General features: G+C 32.6%; 1 protein-coding gene across 4 annotated transcripts in view; it reads left to right on the top strand.

The window, feature by feature from the left end:
- LOC113512633 (CUGBP Elav-like family member 2) overlaps window positions 1-25,145 on the top strand; it is a 549,805-nt gene that overhangs the window by 26,655 nt on the left and 498,005 nt on the right. For all 4 annotated transcript variants that reach the window (XM_052900076.1, XM_052900074.1, XM_052900071.1 and 1 more), the window contains exon 2: window positions 3,826-3,857. The gene's annotated coding sequence lies outside the window, so the exon portion shown is untranslated. The remainder of the gene's footprint in view (window positions 1-3,825; window positions 3,858-25,145) is intronic.

Genomic DNA, 25,145 nt, shown 5'->3' with positions numbered 1-25,145 from the left:
CAATCAGATTGATCTCCTGGATCTCAAACAAAGATACGCGTATTATTAGATGCGAGTCAATTTAAAAAAAAGTATATTTTCTAAATTAGCCCAGAATGGAATCGAACCCGGGCTATCATTACGTAAACCAATATGCCTACACACACCACTTAAATATGTATTTATTCTCATAGTAACATAGACATTTCTAAATTACTATTACCAACAAGTGTTCTCTTATCCCGAAATAGTATTGCCAACCAAGATTGATTACTGTATTGAAAAGATAAATAAATCTGTCGAGGCAAAATAGGTACTAAAAATAGGTATTTCCTAATCTCAGTGAAATTATACTTTGATCGTCTTTTGGCATAACATAATACTCAATTATATTTTGTTATTAATTCAAGATTTCCTTGAAACAATAACAAAATATTATTAAGTATAAGGAAATTGATTTGACTGATTGTTGAAAGTGGGCTTTTATGTAAATAGGTACCTAAGATATTTTGTAGAGATTATATTTTTTTTTATACAACTTAGAATGGCAAACAAGCTGACGGCCCACCTGATGGAAAGTGGTAACCGTCGCCTATAGATATATTATATGTTGTATACTGTTAAATAAAAATATTATTATAATTATTCCTAGATTATTGCGTTACCTACAGGGCGTCATGATTGCCCTAACCTTTCCTATATATTTGGGCTCGGCGCAGTATGATTTCTTCTTCTACAAACCCCTTTTTTATTTTTTATAACACAGGGAGCAAACGAGAATGCGGCTCACCTGGTAGTAAGTGACTACTATTGCCTATGATCACCCGCAATACCAGATGCACTGCAGGTGTGCTGCCGGTCTTTTAAGGTTATGATGTCGTATCGGTTCGGAAATATTGCTGTTGAAAATTGATTCCAAAAATATCATCTTTCAAATAGTCCAGCTCCCTTTTTTTCGGTTGTCATCTTTTTTTACATCCATCCACTTTCATACTCAATACTTTCTTTAAAACATGGCTCATAACATGACAATACCAATACATTCTATTACTGCGTAATTTCTCTGTTAATAATTTACTGACAGGTATTTAGCTATATATAACATGTACACAGTGTTATCTCTACTTAGTATAAAACTAGATGGCACTGCCTAATGTTATCTCCTATAAAAAAATTAAGACGTTTTAGTATGGGAGGTTTAAGTTTAACGTTCTTTGCTTTGATGCTTAGTATGACAACAAAGCTGTAGGGATGGGTAATATGTAAGAATATCTATAGGTATTGTGCATTCACTCATATTGAACTGTCTTTCTTTTGTTTTCCATTTCAGTTTTACTTCCTTTACCAGAAAGTCGTAGGAATCCTCCACGCAAATACCCATTTAAGTTTTAGGTACCCACTCTGTACCTGCGCTGCAACTCATTTATATATATCCGCACCATATTTTGATTACAGTATATTTGGCCAATAACCAATTTATACAGTATCGATATATAGAACCTAATTGAAATAAATAAATATGAATATCCGACCTGTACGTGTGATTTCGTAATAGATAATGTCCATTTTTTTGCCATCAATGTCCAGTATTGTTCAGAGGAACTCAATATATAAATATCGAAGCGGTACCGATGTTACCATGCCTTTGGTAGGCAGACAGCTTGCTTGATGAAAAGTGAGATAAAGATATAAATTACACGATGCACATTACAGAATATACTATAATGCTCATGTTATATGTGTATATATGTTGCCACACATGACCAGTACCATAGAAAAGAATAGTAATTCCTTAAAACTAAAAGAGGTCGATGTGGTCCCGGCATAGAATAGGCCACCCATTCCATTCCCGTTAGTGTCGTAAGAGGCGACTAAGGAAACTTAATGGTCAAGGAATGGGCAGCAACATTCCTTTTAAAATATCATTAAAATCTAACTGCGGTTGCCAATCCGTCTACCAAGCGTGGCAACTACTTACAAAATCCACCTTATGGTGGAGATCTATGTTCAGCAGTGGACAGTTAACATATGGTGTTATAATATAGACTAATATAATAAAAAAGGTAATTCTATAACTTGTAAGTTTACCCCATATCACCATTCAAACGGACATACAGCAAAAAAATAAGAAAAATGTCCAGTTTTCCTGGTGACATACTCAAAAGAAAACATAGAGTGCAGAGTTTTTCAGCTAAGATGGCAACACTGCGCTAGACCACGCCCCCACTGTGTGATCATGCCTCTGAACAAACTCAAACGTGCCACGGGAATAAAGTGCGAATTTCCTCAAATCCGAAGTTTCCCATACAATGTTTGAAATCATCATAATTCGTAGCTTGAAGACCGTTTAAATACTTAAAAAAATCTGAGTACCCTTTTTCATGTCGACAGCATTTTTTAAAATATTTTTTAATGAATAACATTGGAATGGAAACCCCGCCTGCGCCAACAGTATACGCAGGCAGGACACAAGTGAAGGATGATTGGTGAGAATGAAAAGGCTGACCAGTTAGTCCATCGTGATGAATTTACCTAAATTCCGCATGATGGTTTTCAGAGGGGATCTCATGGAGGTCGACTTGATAGGGTACATTGCTAGCAATAGAACTGTTAGATCCCATTTCTAACAATCCTTATCCCTATATACTCAGAGTTTGGCGACTATTATAATTGAGAAGAACGTATTGTCGGCATGTCTATATTACACCCAAAATCTTAGAATTCATCGTGGTAAGGAGCGACCCTACCGCCATACTTAAGGTACAATCAGAGAATTAATCTGCTTTGTTATCTATGTATTCCACCATCGGTAAGTTGAAAATTTAAATTGATGAACAAAGAATTTGTTTTCGAACAGGTTAAAACTCGCAATTTTTAAGGTTTTTTTTAATGGATGAAAATGGAATGATAATTCTACCTGCACTATCGGTACGTGCTGAAAAGCCACCAGTGAGAAATGTCAGGTAAGGGTAAAGCAAGTCTAACTGACCCATTGTGATGAATTTACCAAAGAGTAACCACAATGGTAGTGTATGCAGATTGATCCGACATTATTGATTGATTGATTGAGGTCGACATAACAAGAGCAATGGCTAGCAATCGAGCTTAGACTCCATTACTAATAACTACCAGAGATATCTGACCTGAGATGACTTCTAGCATCCATATCACTCACCTTCCTACAACTCTGCTATACTTCCCATATTTATTAGTACTATTAGCCACTTGACTGACGAACCTTGGCATTTTCTCCAAAATTATCCAAGGCCAAATGCAAAGGGGGCCACAAGTTCAAGAATGAACTTACACAAATAGTCGAGTCATGCTTGATGAGTTGGACAAATTAAATAGGGTTGGCACTATATTATATTATTAAAATTATATAAAAACTATAAAGTCCATGGATATAAGTAAATTTTATGTTTTTATTATTTAGGCAGTTTGTAGTACAATTAATTCTTTATTTTTAGTCCCGAGATGAGAAGCAAAAGAGTGATAAAGCATATATTAAGTAATAAGGTATTTTTTTTTATCTCTGACAAGTATTTGGAATGGTATAATATTATTTTATGTGAATATTGGGGAATAAATATATTTGTATATTTAATAAACGTAAAATGTCAATTTTGAGTAATTCTATTATTGTAATTTTTATAGCATTACGCTTTGAAAATTTATCTTTATTAAAGTTTATAAGTAATTATATAATTAAGAATAGTCTATCCATGTACAAAATTTTATTCAAATCTGTTTAATAAAAATCAAACATCCAATTATTTTTATAAACTTTTACATTTATAATATTAGTAGGACTATATATTATATAAAGCAATGTTTTTGTTTCAGGCTTCAGAAAGTCGGCAAACTGGCGCACATAAGTAAGTAAAATCATGTAAAACATTATTACACTTTTAAAATTTATTTAAAAAAAACTTTTTGGAAATATATTCGCATTTACTTTAAAAAAAATTCTAAATCATACGATCAAATTAATATATTATATCTATTTGAAAATAAAATTTTGGAATAAAACTAGTTAATGCAAAGAAAAATTGAGTCCACTTGAAAATCTTATTAAACTTCTTTCATTTCCGTTTTCTCCAAGTTACCTTCGTTTACGTTATATCTAGAGCTCAGCAATACTGTCACTAAAAGCGTGAGAGAAGGAGAAGAATAAAGAGCTAGGATTTGTTGTAAACAGTTTATGTAAGACTTAAATTTTAGCAAAAAATTCAAACTGTGTTGTAGAAACACGCTTATCTGTTTACGTAACTTAGTTCTGGATGGCACAACATTTCATGAAGTGATTTTGTCAGATTATATTCTATGCTCTGTATTAGAATTAAAATAAAATTAATCTGTCGACAAAAATGACGTTGTTGACTTTTCAATGGATACTAAAATTGGCGAGGTACGATCACAATTTGATAGGTGTGGATGAAGTCAGAGAATCATGATGAATTCATAAAAAAATGGACTAGATGGTCTTTTATGCAACTTAGGTGTGCCTGATGAAACTCAATCTAACAGATCGATCTTACACTAATCTTTCTTCCTAACATACAATGCTGATTATCATTTCTATCAAGTTAACGTTAGAAAAAAAACTGAGACCTATATAAAATACCGTAGTGCCTCAACAGTCGACTTCGCTCAAATCAAATACGGGACTTTAAGTTTGATGCCGCGAATGAAAAAAGTTCCCGTTCGAGTTCACCGGGGAATAGCGGCACGGTAAAAAATTCTGATTTCGTTATCTGTAAGCCTCTTATATTCTTAACACGAACGAACGCCAAAATATTTCTTTTTTTCTCTCTCTCCCGCACGACGAAATGTAATTTTGCTAGTAACTTTTCACTTAGGTAACTTGCGAACTTCGCAGATGCTACACAGTAAGTTGAGATTATTTTCAAAAGTTTTTTGGAGCACTCCCAAATAAAATGGGGTATGATTCGCGCTCTTTGCACTTTTCCCATCAACGTTAAATTAGCGTGTTTAGAAGCGTTATTCAAGTTTTTATAGCTTTCTTGTTATTTTAAAACGGGCCTCGGCGGAGTTATTATTTTTGACAATGTTATGAAGTTTAGTCTGTTCTTATTTGAGTATTTGAAAAAAGAATTCCAATATCTATGTACATGGTAAAGTCTAAATCACTATGCGTTCTTTTAATATGATAATTTAATAAATCTGATAAGACATCAGTGAATCTGAAGATGCATATCAAAAAACTTTTTTTTTACAACACAAGGGGCAAACGAGCATGCAGCTCACCTGATACCGCCATACATACCGTCGCCCATGATCACCCACAACACCAGCGGCATTGCAGGTGTGCTACCGGTCTTTTAAAAAGGAATATGCTCTTTTCTTGAAGGTTATGTTGTCGCATCGGTTCGGAAATACTGCTGCTGGAAGTTGATTCCAAAGAGTGGTTGTATGTGGAAGATAGTGCCTTGAAAAACGCACGGTAGAGGACCGCCACTCGTCCGGATAGTTGAGATGAAATTTTTGTTTATGGCGGGAATCTGAACAATAAGAGCACTCCCCATGATAAATTCGATAGAAGATGAATTTAGAACAGATAAAATATTTAAGCCACCTATTCTAATTTGAAAACTAAGATCTTTAACCAGTGCGTATTGCCAGTGATAATCTATGGAATCGAAACATGGTCCTGTGGTTGTTTCTATGCAAGAGCTTCAAATTACTCAGCTAGCTGTGGAGAATAGCCCACTTTGAGTTTCTTTGCGCGATAGAATCCAAAATGAGGATATCCGCAAAAGAACCAAAGTGACCGTCAGTGCTCGAAAGATAAGCAAGCAAAAATAGCAATGAGCTGGTCACATAGTTCGAAGAACCGACAACCGATGGGGAAGAAACGTTTCTGAATGGCGGCCCCGTGTAGACTAACGCAGTGCAGAACGAGTTTCAACTACATGAAGTGACAACCTCAAATGCATTGCAGGTAATCAGTGAATGCAAGTGGCTCAGGATCATTCCTAATGGCAATCTATGGGATATATCTATGTTCAGCAGAACACAGATAATGACTGATATGAGAATGGTGATGATGATCCTAACTTGACAGCTGGACATGAAATGTCACTGTGTAGCGTTGGACGAGGCATATTTCTTTGAGAAAATATTTAGTTTTGTTGGTCGTATACTACCTTCAATTTCAGGTTGTACACAAGTGCCTTTACGATGGGGTAACATTGACCACGTTATATTTATATAATCAACATTCTTATTATATCTTTTGTTTAATTTACCCAAAACCACGGCTAGACCTGGTTAATGACTTGAAAACTGAACTTTTAGGGCGATTCACTGATCTCATTAACTGTGGTGAGAGCTTAGTTGGGCATACTTTTTAGTGAGAGATCACGCCTTTAAAAATATAAAACAAGACTCAAATTGATATGTATAAACGATTTTTTTTTAATTTTACTTGTGATATATATTAATGTTTTTGATATATATATTTATGGTGATGTTAAAAAAATAAGTAATAAAACAATACATACTATCAGTAGTAAGAGATCATAAGTTGTAGGACAGAGTTCAATGCGCAGGTAAATACCTAGAGGGCGCCATATGACCATTTACATACATGGGATTGCAAACGTTGGAAACGGTATATATATTTTGAATGTGTTAATATAGCTCTTTTATTTATTACCCAACACCGCATCATTAAAAATTTTTTTTTAGTTCATGTCTTTATGTCTTTTAGAGGGCGCCATATTTAATTCAATATGACATCACATGGCTTCTAAGTAGGAGACTATCAAAATGTTTCCAACGATATCTCCCATTTCAAATTATGTAATTAGTACAAAGTAATTTAGATTGTATGAAGGAACAGATACATATATACATACTACTCAAAATCATAACCCTCTGTTTTCGTAGTCGCGTAAAAATTATTATCGTTTACTTCGTGCTTGGGAGAGCATATTACCCCATCGTTCAGTAAGCTCGTTAGAGACCTTCGCCTATAAAATAATTAACAAAGGCAACCTAGAAATTCTTGGCATCAGAGGACGTCATCCTCACACAAGTATTAACAAATTTTACCGTGAATTGGAATGATTGTACAATATGCTTTATTCAATAGAAGGTATTTTCACAAGCAGATAAAAGGGTGTCATGCTATACATAAGTAGAGGAAAGGGCTCTTTTCAATAGGATCTTCGATATCTCGTCGAAGGTTTCATACTTGAGAACCCTACACAGAGGCATAACAGCCTTTAGAAAGCTAAGAGCCGCACACTATTGAACTATGTTACAGCAAGATTGGACACGATGTAGGAAATCTTTATGTCCTATGTTAAATTCGTAAATCTAAAGAAATCAATAAGAAGAAAAAACAAGAGGCAAAATACATTTTGCATATTCCACTTGGGCGAAACATTATACACTGTTATGTCCATGGTACTGCTCATGTCTATATACGACTGTTACTACTTTCCATCAAGTGGGCCGTCAGCTTGTTTGCCATTCTAAGTTGTATATATATATATATATATATATATATATATATATATATATATATATATATATATATATATATATATATATATATATATATATATATATATATATATATATATATATTCCTCAAACTAGTTCACACGATGAACTTCGTATTACCTGCAACACCATCTATTAAATGTAATTCGAAGTAGTAATTCCTATAGAATTATACCTATTTTAATTTTGCGATTTTTCTGCTAAATTTCTTTTTTTTCTCTTTTTAACCATTCCTGTATTACAATGAACCAAACGACAAATACAGATTACAAATCTATCTAACAATTTTCAAGTGATGCTCTTACTAACAGAATATAATTTATGTTCCAATAGATAAATAAACCACAAATGTATAGATAAAAATACAACTACTACGTTGGCTACTTAAAACTTAAAGATTATTATATCTACCTACATTTTAAAATATAACATCATCATCCAATGAGATAACAAAAGAAAAAATAAAAAATAAAATATGTATCATATTATATTTGCCTAGAAAATTTGAGACTACTTTTCGATTTTCCTGAGACTTTAGCATAAGATCCTGAGTTGGTGACAATGAAATTACCTCAGGAGTAAACTCTTGAATAAAAAAAATTTGGAAAAGCAGTTCACAATAGATGGAGAAATCGATGAACACAGATTATTAGATAATAAAAAAATATACAAATATCAAACTATCTCTTTTTTGAAGTCGGTTAAAACAAGGAAATGTTAACGATGTAGATGAAACATTTATTCAACGAAACAGCGCAGAGAGACCACACAAAAAGTCTGCAAGAAGCCAACCACCTCACACAATATTTTAAACAAGAAAAAAGTAGTTGCAAAACGTAAGGAACACAAAGGATAGTTGTGTTTTGCTCGTTCATTTCACCAAACCCCCGGGGTAAGACTTGGAACGCTTTGGTGTCCATGTTTGATCCTTATTTACAAGGCGGGAAAAGTAAATTACGCCAGCACGGGATTGATTGTTGGTAGCAACCCCGGGAGATTGCGATTGCATGCTGCAATTTTATTGCAACCCTGCTGCAGGGTTTGGTAAAGACGCTCGCCGACTCTACGTTGCGAACGATTTTCATTTAGAATTTCTAAGAACGAAAGCGAGTTGTTCTATTAACTTTGTTCTGTTGAACGCAAATAGATAGCGTAGACAAAGTATTGTATTTTACTATACAATATTGTTATTAATAATATCGACACATATAAAAATCCCTTGCTAAGTGTTTATGTGCTATGGGGAAGAGATAGTTATTAATGGGATCGGATGCACCTTTGTTTATAACATATCAAGTCGACACCTTTACAGCTGTCGATTTTATATTTTCGCGTTGTTTACACATATTTCTTCTAGTCTTGTCGTGACCACGACGTGGTGCAATCCAACATACAACGGCAATAAATAACCAAGTATGTAAGTACTATTTACCTGTAAAAAAAATTCCATCGCGTTAAAACCTGATAGTGTATTTAAAATACCTATGCAGTTCACCTAAAACACCAACGTGGTTCGTTCAACCGACTTGTTTTTCAAATATTATCCATCACTAGTAGGTACCTCTCCAAGGAGAGGATTTGCCATCAATACGTCATTTTTGTAACCTATTTTTATGCGAGTAGTATGTACCATACCATATCAGCCTTTAATCGTTCACTGCTGTACATAGACCTCCCTCATAATTGGCGTGTTTTGGCGGTAGTTGCCATGCTTGGCAGGCGGGTTGGTAACCGTAGTTTGGCCTCTGGTTATGCTTTCAGAGGTATGCTACTGCCCAACCTTCGACCATAAGTTCCCTTAATTGCCTCTTACGACACCCACGGAAAAAGAAGGTATGGCCCATTCTTTGCCTAGACTTACACGGGTACAGTAGTAGACATGCACATAGTTCAGTAATGATTAATTTTTTTTAACAAATACATTATTTTATGTGGTCAGATTCAAACTTACGACCCTTGGGGCCACTTAGTTCCGGTAGTATGCCTCTGGAACATGGCGTATATAATAATAATTAAAAAAAAACTTTCATTCTGATAAAATAAATACTAACAAAGATATGAACTAGTTTTGTTCCACGAAAAAAGAAATAAAGCCTTAATACGACCGAATTAAAATGTACGTCTAGAATTGTGCCTCGCGGACTTAATAACATAAAGACAATAAATAAATAAATATAAAAACATATATGACCTAAAGCATATTTTATCCTTATTCAGTTCAAGTGAACGAAGGTATCCGCATATAAATAAAATATGCAGTACCTACTTATTGGAAATTTATAGGGACGGTTCCACCGAAGGTTTACGCTTACGTTGCCGATGCTTGCAAAGTTAAATGTTGCTGGTTTAGAACATATTTTGCTGATTGTTTTGGTATAATAGTATTAATGTTAATTTTATCCGACTGCTCCAAAAAGAAAGGTAATGTTTTTCGGTTGGTATATTTGTATGTTAGTGTAGGTACATCAAAAAATCTGGATACACAAATGTATTCGCATTAAAACGAAACGTAGATTTTATTGACGTCACTGTGGCTGACTGAAACGTGATTGACACTCATTATTTCATTTCTTTTCGTAAATAGAGAAAGTAGATAAAACCTTATGTGAGAAATCTGTTTAGGATATATTTATTATAGCTGAGAGACCTGAAGAAGGTCTTAAAATTAAGGTCTTTTAAATTGCTCTTAAAATAAAATAAAAATTCACTCCTGTAATCTTTTGGAGGAAACAATAAAGAGTATCTATCTATCTATATTGCATTACATAGATACGTTTCTTGATCTAATTAAAATAATATGTATATAAAATTAAGTAGATACAATATATTAGGTGCGTTACAATTAGATACTCCCTCTATAACGTAGCAACGAGACTGCGGGGTTTCACCCCTTCTTCGTTCCTATGGTTTCTGCTTAGGGTTGTCTGTTGTTGAATACATTTATTAAATTATTTTACTTATTTTACAGTTTCCGCAAATGAACTTAGTGATATTATTGTAATAAAATATGGTTGATTTTAATAAATTAACAGTGTCATTTATCGTTACGTAGGAAATTCCTTTAAATATTTTTTTTTGCAACTTAGAATGGCAAATAAGCTGACGGCCCACATGATGTAAAGTACTAACCGTCGCCTATAGACATAAACAATATTAGAAATTCTTATCATATATATACATACATACTCTTTATTAGTACTTACAGCCCATCCCTCGCCTTCCCTTAGTCGTCTCTTACGACCTCTATGAGAAAGTAACGGATGGCCTGTTCTATGTTAGGACCACACGGTAAACTTATTATAAATACAAATAATAACATGAAAATATCACACTGTGAGAACAATGGCCGACCTTATTCTTGAAACAGATCTTTTTCAGACAACCTTTGTATGAAGAGAAATAACTGTAAACAGTTTATTATGTTATAATTAAATTAAACCACTTTATACATATTTTTAATAAAAAATGTCACAAAAAATACCCAAATTTTGATACTTGGCAACCCTAGCTACTGTAGCTAGGTGAATAATGAACTAGACAGTACAGTCAACAGCGACGTAATTGTGAATTTTTACATCATTACTGAGTCATTATTAGGGTAATTACTTCCGGATGAAAATTAATTGAAATGCGACATTAATTATTTTTTAAAAGTCTTCTGTACAGCATTTTCTTGCTTCTTCTTTTGGAGAAAATGGCTTTTAATGCGCTTACATTTTTTATTACTTAAGCAGTAAGAACCGCTTATATAACGGATTGTGTTCTGAGGAATTGTTTGAAATAATGCCTTCAGCCATCGCTTGCCATCTACAGAGGAAAATTTAATACCTTTGTATAATATAAAAACAGAAACTGATAGAAAAAAATCTAGTGCTATTTCCGTAATCAATACCAAAAATAATTAGCAAAAATCTTGTTATATTTTTCTTATTTATTATTTTAGGTCACCCCTTTCTTTCCCGTGGGTGTCGTTAGAGGCGATCAGGAGAACTTAATGTTCAAAGGGATAGGTTGCAGCATTTCTTTTAAAACATCACTAAAGGTGCGGTTGCCAACCCGACTGGCAAACGTGCTAACTACTGGCAAAAATAATGTAATACCACATCTCTTTATTATTAAATTCTTTTTTTTATCAATAACAAAAACCAAAAACTGTGGAAATGAAACTAAAAAATTCTATAAATGGCTATTTAAAATTAAGATTACGCCATATTGCTCTACTTAGTGTATTATAAATATTAGTTTACACCATTGACTTCATACTAAAAGAAATGGATAAAAAGTAACCTACCTATTCTGCATAATACGTGTACCATATTTCATAGAGATTACAATAATAACAATGCTTTATTTGGAACAAAAACATTGATTACAATATTATTGAGAAACGATGATATCTGCAGGAGTATATTTATTATTTCTTAATAGAAACAACTATACTGTTTCCTCCTATTATTGTACGCACACTGCCTGCTGGTAATTAATGCTCCTTTCCACTCAGGGTTTGCTGGAAGAGAACTCTTACAGAGTTAAACTCTCCTGTTGTACATCTTTATTTAATATATATTATATGTTTGTAATTTTTTGAGTATAATAAAGAATAAATAAAATAATAAATAAGTATAAAACTGTATAAAACACCAAGGCCCTCGTTCTCACTGCAGGATTCTAAAACAAACAACGTAAAACGTATCACTTTAGTTATATTTATAAAGACAGTTTTGTTTTCTAGTATCTAAATCAATTAAATAACAAATTAAAAACGAATTAGGGTTAACTTAGTAACTCACTGTAAGATAATTATAAAGTAAAAGATATTAGTAAAGATACCAATCGACGTAGAAAAAAAACTTAATACAGTGATATAATATATATAAAAGTGGCGCTCAATATACGAGTATTTTGCCTTCTCAGCGTCGCTATACTTACTTGGGATTGACGTAGTATGTTTTTTTTTTGTTCCATTTTCCCCTAATTTAGCTATTATGTTTTTCATCTACAGCATACATCCTCATTCATACACTTCATCCAACCTTTTCAGACTTTTCTATTGATTGTGGCAATCAATTATATTAACGATTGCTCGTGTCTTCCTTCCTTCTGTTAATCTGTCTTCAAGTCAATAGAATGCCAAAGACATTGGCCTTTGATATTCTTTTGACTTGGAGTAAGGATAGATATAATCTTATCTTTTTGTTTTTAAATGTCTTTTATACTATACAGCGAGGGAGATCTCAAGGCATCTCAATACAAATGTTTAGTATGAGCGTCTAAGAAGTTGTTACTGGCCAAATAGTAACAGTTTTACCATAAATAAGTTAAAATTGCAATTAATAGAAAATTTTGAGTTCCTACTACTGAAGTGGGAAATATCTGTTTAAGTAGAAACAAAAGAGAGTCGATCTTATTAAGAATAGAATTTTTTTAATGTAATAAATTTTATTATAATTATGTACAGAATTTTGTACATAAAATCAAACGTAAATATGATACAAACAAAATGGTTTTTAGTAACTTATATCGTGTTTTATTAAAGACTGTTTAGATAGTTCGTATTTCAAATTTTTTTTGTAGTGGTACCGAAAAAGTTTTTGATAGATCTTCAGATAATAGTAGATCTTAGTTAATCATATAGTAATATATTTTTATTTGGCTTTTCCACAAAGAATAATTTGACTAAACAATTCTTCTGTCTGTTGTGTCAAAGATAATTTTAATCTTTTAGTAATTTTTTTAACTAATTTTTTAACTGCTTTTGATAATTTTTCCTTTTTTAATATTATCGTCTTTTATCTTTAACTCTACAGATGTCCATAGGTCATTGTAAACCCAATTATCATCAGACGAGCCGTATACTTGTTTACCATCATAGTTGTATAAAAAAATCAAAAGTTTAATAGTTTCATTATGCATATTAATTTAGTGAAGAAAAAAGAAAGAAAATTAATTTTACTTTTTTTTCAGCTATCATTTATGCTATAGTTTATTCAGAGTATATCACAAGTTGGATAAAAATAAGTTATTCAGATAAGTCGCAGCCCAGTAATACTAAACTTCGTTGATACAGACCGACCGACAAGGCCGACTGAGCTGTGAGCACTTAATTCAACAAACTTTACATGATAAAGTTTAACTCGTTTATTAACTGCAACAGATGTTCAGTGAACTGTTGTTTAACCGTTTAGTTAAAACAATATTAAATTAATACATTTTATGAGTCATAACTCTGAAGAAATCTCTCTAATTAAACAGAAATCTTTAACTTGTTCTTAGATTTTATTAGTTTAGGATAATATTATATAATTTGATCACATAGTAGATTTATAGTAATGTCATTACAGAAGTATAAAAAAAAGGAGACCAGAGGGGGAGACTTTGTATAAAAGTCTTGCTTGGGTACCTCTGTCACATTCATGTTTTTACCGTAAAGCAGTTGTGATTTGCATGGCTATGTTTCGGTTTGAAGGTTGAGATATGGCAGTGAATTTACAGGGTACATAGGCATAACACATTAGTGCCCAGGAATGGCAATGCATGGCGAAAGAATACTCTGTAATGTCCATGGTACTGTTCATGTCTATAGGCGACGGTTACCACTTTCCATCAGGTGGACCGTTAGCTTGTTTACGATTCTAAGTTGCATATAAAAAAAAGATATAATTTTACACCTCATAAAATTCAATTTTCCGTAAAATATTATTTAATATTAATAAATAACTATGTTATCTGTGATGGAATGGAATTCTATAGATCATATCCCTTTTGTCCCTTTTCGTTTGATATCCATGTCGGAGCTATGGCAAAGGGAAAGGTAATTTTTCAATTTGTAGTAGTCTATATATTAGTGAACCCAAAAAAATAGAATAAAAAGGAATGGAATATTCCATTATTTTCAGAAGCAAAGATGTTTGCAAAATTACGAAGTAGTCGAAAATTTTATAGCCAGAATAATTCTTCACAGATAAACAGTAAAGTAATATAGACTTGTAAAATAAGACAGACATAAATTTCTGTTAAGTCCTACCATCTCTTCCTTTAGTACTATTATCCTGTGTTCTTTTTTCATCTTCCTCCTTCATTCTTTCCTGTTGTATATGTGTTTTTAACTATGTATATGTTTACGTATACCTTTGTTTATATATGTATATATGTTTGTATACATTAGTATCTATTTAATAGTGTGTCACCTACCTATTGCCTATTTTCCCAATGTTCTTTTCTCAAAATTGCTTAGCGATAAGTCCACCTTTTTTATTACTTCTCATAAAAATTTACTGTATTTATTATTTTTGTAAATGGCGCAATATAGATAAATAAATGTTTTTTTTATTTTATCGTCCAAAGGTTACAGTATCAAACTAATTATAAAAAACAAGATTTAATAATTAAAAAAGAAAACACGACTATGACAATGAAAATGATTAAAATAGTTTTACATCTGTAAATAGAGCCACGAGACTACCACATTGAATTTAAAAGAAAATTTAATCAGTGTCACTTGGAATGATGTAAGGATTCTAATTTTATTCCATATGTGGTAAAATAATGGACCTCACATACATGAACCCATATATTAAATTTATTTTTTGGGCAATTGTTTAATAAAAAAGCGATTAATAGCAACAAAACAATTTATTATAAACACACAAATGAACGACGAGTTATTCTGTAGACACACATTTTTTCTAATGGATGATAATGGAATGGTATCCACGCCAGCGCTATTGTTTTACGTTGGTAGTTTACCAGTAAGGCATCATAGGTGAGGACGAAAGCATCATCGTGACGAATTATACAAGAATTGAAGGACCTGATAATAGCGCCATTGCTAGCAATATACCCTATATTGCTAGCAATGACGCTATTAGATACCTTTTAATAACAACCCTTTTCCACTTGTAGATACACATTGTAGTAATAAGTATAATTAATACATGAAAAACATTAAATTAAACTCTAATAATTGTAAAAAGACTCATCAAAATCGATTCATAATTGGCGACGTAAACGCGTGAAATAACCATAAAAAATATTCACCACTTCTCAGCTTCTCGACTTACACAATTACTCCAACGTTTACCAACATCCCCTTGCTGGAGTATTATTAATTTTTATATATTTCACGAGCCATTAATAATACTTGAAAATCGCTCGATTACGTATCGAGTAGCTGTCTATATGGAACTGAACAAGCCATCAATTTCAATAAAATGAAGATGGGAGACAAAAAAAAAGTATAGTAATCAATCATGCGAGTCGACATTCGTGCGGGCCGATATTAACTGTAGGTTTTGTATTACCAACTTTGCGATAGACCTGTCCGCTTTGAAGAATTTTCCAGTAATGAAATAAACTGTACTGTTTAAATAAGCGAATTTTGTTTACTTAATGACGATGACGAATAAAATGTGGTACAAAAAGCTGGCTTAATATAGTAGGAATTCTGTACAGAAGTACTTGATAGCAGTTTAAATAATAAAAAGATTTATTTATTCAGAAGGCGCGCAGCACATCTTTAATTTCTCCGCCAATAGGCGACGGTGGTCACTCGTAATCAGGGGAACTGCATGCTCATTTGCCGCCTTTTCAAACAAAAAATATTTTATACTTTAGGATTTTTTTATAACAAGCGAAACGTTTAGTAAACAACAATATTACTATTCTATTAATTCGTTGCATAGATTCTCAGAGATTTATCGAGCAAGAATGAATGGAACTGTAGGTAGGGGCCGCCTACCGATAGTTCCATTAATTTGTTCCATACTAGGTGAATGAACGTATGTTGACCAAATAGGCGACGTGCTGAAAAAGGGCCAAATTAAAAGTACCCATAACCGGCGATCGTGTATGAAAAGATTGTTTGAATCGAAGAATTTGGCGTTCCATTGTTTCTGCCTATCCTAATGGGAGACAGGCGTGACAGATATGTATGTATTCTCAGAGATGAACCAAAACTCACATCCCCAGGCGCTTGTTAGAACCAGTCCCTTAGAGGCAGATCAATTACGCTGTCAAACACACAAATACGACAAATGTGTCAACACACAACAGATGACGATGATCAAAGGTGATGGTAATTTGAATTCCTAAATGTATAGGGTACATAATGAAAAGTGATTTAACTAAAAAAATATAGAAATTCCCTTACTTTTATATTTGTTCTACAATGACAATGTTTCTCTTTGCATCTGCTACTGACTGTATTACCGGATTTTGTTCTAAAAAGTGTTTCGATACGATGCCTACAGCCACTTTTTATTATCGCACCGCTCGCCATCGGCAGAGAATCCATCCTCACATCCTGAAATTAAAATGGTCACATACTCGTACAGTGCACTTTCAGTACTTCCTCCCGAACGCTCAGGTGGTGGAATGATCTTCCTTTGGAGATTTTTCTCAAAAACTAAAGCACGGGCCTCTTCAAAATGACATAATAGATTTGTTTAGGAGCAACGCGCGCGTGATATCTTAGGTATTATAAGCTACGATAACCATCAGTGTGTTTATCTAGAATATATCGTAGAATGGATCACGGCTTCCATTTCCTTGACTGTCTTTGTTAACAGTATACAAGACTCAAATGTTTTGGTTGTTTTTGATCTTTTATTTTACGTAATTTCTGTCTTAATAAAAATATTCATGGATTTAATTTTGCGCCACCTGCCCATTTCTATCTGTTCTCTTTTAACCAAAGGTTGTCTGTAAGAGATTACCCTAGCGATAAGACCGCCTTTTGTACCTTTATGTGTATATTTCAATCTGTATTTATGTTACTGTATTTCATTTGAATTATTCACTTGTCATTGTATATTTTTATTTATGGTGCAATAAAGAGTTAAATAAAATAAATAAATAATCTTTATATTTAATTAAATTTGTACCGCTAAAGACTTCGATATCAGCTTGTATATTGATTGCTGGTCGGGCTCCGCTAAAACTATTACAGACACGGTGACCATTGGATGCCATTACAAATAGCTAGCGATCCCCACTCGGAGCTCAAATCAATACAATATGTCTGTTAGATATTACATCGATTGTTGTAGAAAAGGACAGGTATACCCATGCCTTACTAATATTCTAAAGTAATTCTTTCCGTGACTTCTCGGGCATGGATTTTGGAAATAGGAAAATTATTTAAATATACCACTTTAGGTACACTAGGAGGCGTATAAACAATACAACAGATTTTAAGTTATTATGTTTTTAGGAACGTAATTGTGAAAACTGCATTTAATTTGGTACAATATTTTTTGTTTGATATGGAATATACACATAATATTGAAAGTAGTTATTATTTAGTTACAAATTTATTATATATAAATATATATAGATAGATAGAAATATATATACCACTTCCTATTACGTCAATTTGTTTGCCATTTTAAGTCGTATGAAAAAATTACAGAAAAAAATTAACAACTAGATTACTTTTTTGTTATTAACTCGATTCAGAATAATAGTAAATAAATTATGCTAATTAAAATTTTGGTTTTAAACTAAAAGAAATATATACCAACGGTTTTATTCACTCCTAAAAACACAATAAAGCTAATATCTTTTATGAGAATTTGAATCCTATTACAAAATAATAAACGCGAATGTTTGTAACGATGAATGAATGGATAGATAAATGGATGTTTGTTACTTTTTTACGCAAAAACTACTAAACAGATTTGAATTGAACTCGGTATACGGGTTGTTCATATCCTAACTTAGCACATAGAATACATTATATCCTTACTGATTCACGTGAGCAACGCCGCGAGATACAGCTAGTGTCAAAGTAATACACACACAAATACACACTAAATAGTTTTTAATAAGTCAACTCCCAAGGGAGAGAAATTAATTACAATGGAGTACGATCATTACACAGGCGGCTTTAATTAATAACTAGTACTATGTGAAATTACTCTGAAAATTGTTAAACAAATAGTATTACTTACAAACGTTTAAAATTCAATTTAAAGGTTTTATTTAAATAGTCTCATTCATTTGATGTGATAGACACTTTCTCCTACGCACAACCATTCTATTGAATCAACTTCCAGCAGCAGTATTTCCGAACCGATACGACAACATAACCTTCAAGAAAAGAGCATATTCCTTTTTAAAAGGCCGGCAGCACACCTGTAATGCCATAGGTGTTGTGGGTGATCATGGGCGGCGGTAGTCACTTACCATCAGGTGAGCCGTATGTTCGTTTAGCCCCTGTGTTGTAAAAAAAAAGAAATAAATATTGTTATTTTAAGGTAGATTTAAATCTAATGAGTAAATAGGTTTGTGGTATAAAATAGGCCACTCCTTTAGGGTGTCATAAGAAGCGACTAAATAAACGTAATGGTAGAGATATGGACAGCAGCGTCTCCCTTAAACATCTCTAAAAGCCTAATTGCAGTTGCCAACCCACCTGCCAAGTTTACTTGGCAGGCGGGTTGGCAACTGCAAACTACTAACAAAACTCCTTTTATGGGGAAGGCTTATGTTGAGCAGTGGACAGTTAACGGCTGAAATGAAATTAGTACATTCGTCACTGATCGTATTAATTTTGTTTATAATAATTGGATTAAAGGTAAGATTCAAATATGCAGTACAAGAGGATGTATCATGAGTAGGTTAAGACTCGAGTACAAAGAAAGAACACTCTACTAGGTTGTCGGTAAATACAGTCGAATAACAAAGGAATGTTCATTGTACGCTAGTAAAATTTGTGTGAGTCTCGAAGATTTTTTTTATGGAACTTAGAATGGCAAACAAACTGACAGCGTACATGATGGAAAGCGGTAACCGTCGCCAATAGACATGAACAGTACCATGGACATAACACACGTACATAATAAGTGTACTATTTCGCTCATGATACCCCTCATGCATTGTCATTCCTGAGGAGTAAGTTGTTGTTATTGTACCCTGTAAATTCACTGCCATATCCTACCTTTCAAATAGAAACACAGCTGTGATACAGCAAAAAATAACACATCATAAGTAATTTAAGAATATACTAAATAAAAAATTGTATATTGACAAAATTTGTATATCCCTGGTTCAATTCTCAATTGAGATTAGGAAAGTCACTATTGCTCGTATCTAAGTGTTCTGAGTTGTAACCCCAAATTCTTGGCTTTTTTTTTTATAACAGTCTCCTAGCTTAGAATTATGATTGTATGGTGTATATTTATTTATTTAATTAAATGACATCATTTTAATCAAAAAGACGATAAAATATATTCACAATAATAACTCCGTAAGTAATAACCAACATCTAAAGAACTCTGCCTTCCGCTTCTTATACTGTGGTACTCTCGTAATATTAAAAAAAAAAAAAAAACATTCGAAGGCCGACAAGAGAGGAAAAAATATTAGGGCGTAATTACAGATACTTACAATGTCAATCAGTGGAATTTCTTTCAAACAGAAAGAACGGCGAAATTGCCCAATTATTATATGAAATAAATTGAAGTTTTATACAGTAATTCCGATTTCGGTATATTGTTGTAAGCGAATGTTTTCCGCATTTATTCTCCATAAGGTTCTGTTATAATTGGGTATTTGTACTAAAGAATGGGTCGGTGCAAAAGAATGAAAAAAAAAAACATTTATTATTTACAGAATCCTCGGGGTGTATGCGTATATGTGTATTAGTGTGCAACTCGCATTTAACTGGTTTTATTGTTCACTAAACTTTATACACCTCCCAACTCCCTTCCTGCTTATTCTCTCTAACTTACAATTTTCACCAAATTATGCATTTTATATATCTCCATGTGGTCCCGGGATAGGCCACCCCTTCCTTTCTCGTGAATGTTGTAAGAGATGACTAAGGGAAGGCGTAGGACGGGCAGCAGCATCCATCTCAAAACAATCTCTAAAGCCTAACTGCAATTGCTAATCCACCTGCCAAGTGTAGAAACTACTAGCAAAACCCACCAAGAGGGAGGCTTATGTTTAGCAGTGGACAATTAAAAGCGGACATGATAATATATAGCCGGTCATTGGTAGTTTAATAAACTTATTATGTATGTTGTTTCCAACAAAACTTACTTCCAGAATTTCATGTACTTTTGTCCTCATATATTTATTTTTATTATTTATTTTATACAACTTAGAATGGCAAACAAGCTGACGGCCCACCTGATGAAAAGTGGTAACCGTCGCCTATAGACATGAGCAGTACCATGAACATAACAGAGTATACTGTTTCGCTCATGATATCCCCCATGCGTTGCCATTCCTGAGGACTCAGGTGTTATTCCTGTGTACCCAGTAAATTCACGCCATATCCCACCCTTCAAACCAAAACACAGCCATGCAAACATAACTGCTTCGCGGTTGAAACACAAATGGGATAGAGGTACCCAAGCAATCGACAAAGTGTACAAAGTGTTTTGTACAAAGTCTCCCTCTGGTATATGTGGAATTATTATTAAAAAAAAAAAACAATCAAAGCACGCACTTATTGGCGTCGTGAAATTTGCCCCCTATCTGAACGACTCGTCGCGGTATCATAAAACTATACGCACGAGCGACACAAGCTACGAACCGAGCGGGGTAAGCGAACCGAGAAATTGATTCAAAAATATCCCGTCAAATTGAATAGTCGTAAGTGAGTTACGCCCTTAAACGTGCCTCGAGAATTTAAGGTCGCGCCCGTTCATTGTCTCATAGTATCGTTAATGAAGTTTGTTTTTTGTTTTCTATAAATTGTCCCTTATCGTGATTGTACTTTAGATTTTTATTTTTTAATTTAGAAAAAGTTAAAAATTAAACAAATGGAACTGTAAACCTAAACATAAATTTTAAAAAGAACATAATTATTTTTTGTTTGTAATGTATAAGTCCAAAAAATATCTTGCGAATTTTATAAAATCCTTAAGCTATAAAAAGCTACTTTATCAGCGAATGACATGAAGTATAATATTTTTAAAAACAACGTGCAAAGCAGGGACGGATCGCTAGTTTTGAATAAAGATGTTAATAATGTCATTAGAACTTGTAAAAGTACGAGTTTAGTAGGCAATGAGTCGTGCGACTAAGGATTCTGTTCTCACATAATCTGTCTTATGTCATCTCATGTATGTCCCTAAGACTTTTGACTAGAGAATTTGGTCTCAGAAAATGTATATTTTTTTTATACAACTTAGAATGGCAAACAAGCTGACGGCCCACCTGATGGAAAGTGGTAATCGTCGCTTATAGACATGAGCAGTACCATGAACATAACAGAGTATACTGTTTCGCTCATGATACCCCCCACGCGTGCCATTCCTGAGGACTCAGGAGTTATTCCTCTGTACCCAGTAAATTTACGCTATATCCCATCCTTCAAACCGAAACACAGCCATGCAAACACAACTGCTTCACGGTTGAAACACGAATGGGACAGAGATATATTTATAATTCTATATATCGTTCATACTTCATATAATATTTTTCTCATTTCTGCAACTTCAATTCGATATAAATTATGACCTGTAACGTATATATATTTACAAAAAACACACACTAGTGTAACAATTTTCTTGCCTTATTTTTTTAAAACTGCGATTTTAGTTTATCAGTATGTTATACTACGTTAATATACGTTGTTTATTTATTGGTAATCCTATACATTCAATTATGAGTAAATATATTTCTGATAATGCAATGTATATTTCAATTGTAGAGCGTGTAGATGGACTTTTGGACTATTATGAATAAAATAAATATTACAAGAATATTCTCAAAAAAAAAAAAAAGAATTCTTTCTCGATTAAAAGAAATAATTGAAACCGGTTTACACAAATGGAAATAATATTGCGTAATACATGAAAATAATCTATTTATTTTTTTGAACACAATATTATAATATTTTCATTTTTTATTTTATTTATTTATTCTTTATTGACCATATTACAAAAAATGTCTAGTATAAAAGGCGGATTTAATACTATATACATGTAGCAGTTTCCCAGTTAGTCTTTGACGAAACAGAAATGTAATTATACGGTGAAAAAATTGAAAATTGTTTCAGATAAACAATTACACGTACGTATCGATGTTTACTTACAAATCACGACGCATACAATGGAGTACCACTGCACATTTTGATTATATATATAAATATGCATTTATAATTATATAAATATTCATTCAATCTCCAATAATTAAAGATTGTATATCACAATAAAAAAATCTACTTCAACTGTGACTAAACCAGTTATCTTGGTCTAAAAATAAAAGTACTGAAGCGGTTGTGATAAAATTGTATGGCACCAATCTGTTAGTATATTCTTTAAAAAAAAAAAAGAATTTTCCAAATCGATTTAGAATTGATGAAGTTACAAACATAAAAAAAACCGAATTGAGAACCTCCTATTTTTAAGTCGGTTGAAAAAATACATCTCCATTTCTTATAAACAATTAGGTATCTATGGTACACCCTTAAAACGAAGAACATATTGACAGCTCCCCTACAGCACATCCCTTACTATTAACAGAGGGGACCAGAAATCAATACGCCTTCGGATATTTTAAACGCGTAACCAAGGTTTTTTGAGGGGTAGACAGTTTATAGCAGTGATGCTCAAGCAGAAATACGAATTTAATAATTGTCTGCAAGTTTATACAATTTTAATGTCAAAAAAGTTTTTTTTTAATTACTTGTACTCTTTGAATATCTTCAGTGTAATATATAATTTATATGTACGTCCAGATATATGAAGTAATATATAGTCTAAATTGTTTGATGGATTTTTATAAATAGCAGTAAATTATAGATATAACAACTTAGTCCTAAAAATGGCACGCTTGCCAAGTTTAATAATGTAAAATTTTGTCGGCCACAAATTGTTAAAATCAAATTTAACAATAGAAATTTTCGTGTCTTTGTTACGTTCATTGGTTTTAATTTAGGTCAAAACTCGTAGCATGAAGTATATTTAATAAAATTGTTAAATAAATTTCAACATAGTTTCTAATGCATTAAAATTCAGTTTCGAATATCAACAAAATGTTGTTGAATTTTGTAATGGAATTTTAATATCAAAATCTCTTTTTTTATTTTTCAGTTTAACGACATCCAAAATATTCCTTCCTCAAAATGTAATATAAAATAATCTACCTCTTATAGTTCACAGTCTAATATATTTTTTTTTAATTAATTTACTTAAACTTCTCTTTAGTAACATTCTTTGACAATAGTCTTGACCGTAGTATCTGTTTATCATGTTAACGACTAAAGTTGTTCACCTATGTAATTGTTCATTTCTATTACCAAAATTATGCTAATTTGGGCAATTATACATGTTTAAAACTTATAATTGTGATATAAAATATAATAGGAATAAAATTATATAAAAGTTTATCCAATTTTTACGAATTATTAGCCTTATGACTATAGGGTTATAAATTATAGTGTCTATTTTTTTAATATAATTTTTTTTTTCTTTTTTGTCTCCATTTAGACATAAGAAATTGGCCTCTGTCTACAAAAGTCTTTTTGTAAAATATATATGTACTGATATCGATTTCGTGTTATATAATACTTTATCCTATTTTTTTTTCTATCTGTCCAGTGGATACATTAGTTTACGTTATAGTGCACGATACCAACATTTGCTAAACCATTAAAATATTGAAAACTAAATATATTACTTTTAATATGTGATTTTTTATAAAGTAAATATTACATTACATATCGTAATCCTAATTTTAAAATTAAATAACATATATAAAATTCAGTAGATTACAGTCAAGAAAAGTTTGTATACTTTATTTCTGTTCTAATATAGAAGGCACATCGGCAGTATTCAGCGGGTGTAAATTGCGACCCTTACAAATATTGGAATGGTTAACACTGACTCGCAAAGACGATGAACTGGTTTTATCCGCTTTGAACTTGATTAGTGCTGATGTGCTAATGTTTGAATTCGTTAGTATCGCAAAAAAGACCTTTGAAGTTGATTAAATTAGTTTGGTAAACGTATTAGCTTCGCGTGCTCTTTAAACATATACCGGTAATGAAGTAATTTGATTTGTGCGATTTATTCATTACACTATAAAATTACTGAGGGAACGTTTTCAAGGATTTTGTTAACTTCATTGTTATTGTATCGTAACGGTAACTTTTGGGGGAAAGGGATTGTTAGACAGAGACTGACCATTGCTACAATATGGTCGACCACTTTTTGGAATCATGGTTAATTCCTAAGAATTATTTTGGGCAACCGACACGACATCATAACCTTCAAGAAAAGAGCATGTTCCGTTTTAAAAGGTCGGCAGTGCACCTGCAATGTCTTTAGTGTTGTGGTTGATCATGGACAGCTGTAGTCACTTACCATCAGACAAGCCGCATGCTCGTTTGCCCCCTGTGTTGTGAATAAAAAAACAAGCATATGGCCCTTCTGATGGTAAGCGGTCCTCGTTGACTTTTGGAATTTAATATCACTAGATCTACTCGCGACTTATTTCTTATATTAATATATATATAATAAATTATTAAATTAATTTATTAAGGTTTCAGGGTCGGCAATACGCACGTGACACCACTAGTATTGCAGGCCTCCAATGTCTTTACCATTTGACGAGTGTATCACGGTCACGTTTGTAGTCATATATACACACTCAGGTGAGACTTTGTACAAAAG

This window comes from Galleria mellonella, unplaced genomic scaffold (assembly GCF_026898425.1).
Source record: "Galleria mellonella isolate WM207_F2 unplaced genomic scaffold, CSIRO_AGI_GalMel_v1 utg64, whole genome shotgun sequence".
Lineage (NCBI taxonomy): Eukaryota > Metazoa > Arthropoda > Insecta > Lepidoptera > Pyralidae > Galleria > Galleria mellonella.
The sequence above is the reverse complement of the archived record's forward strand: the minus strand, read 5'-3'. Positions and strand labels throughout refer to the sequence as shown.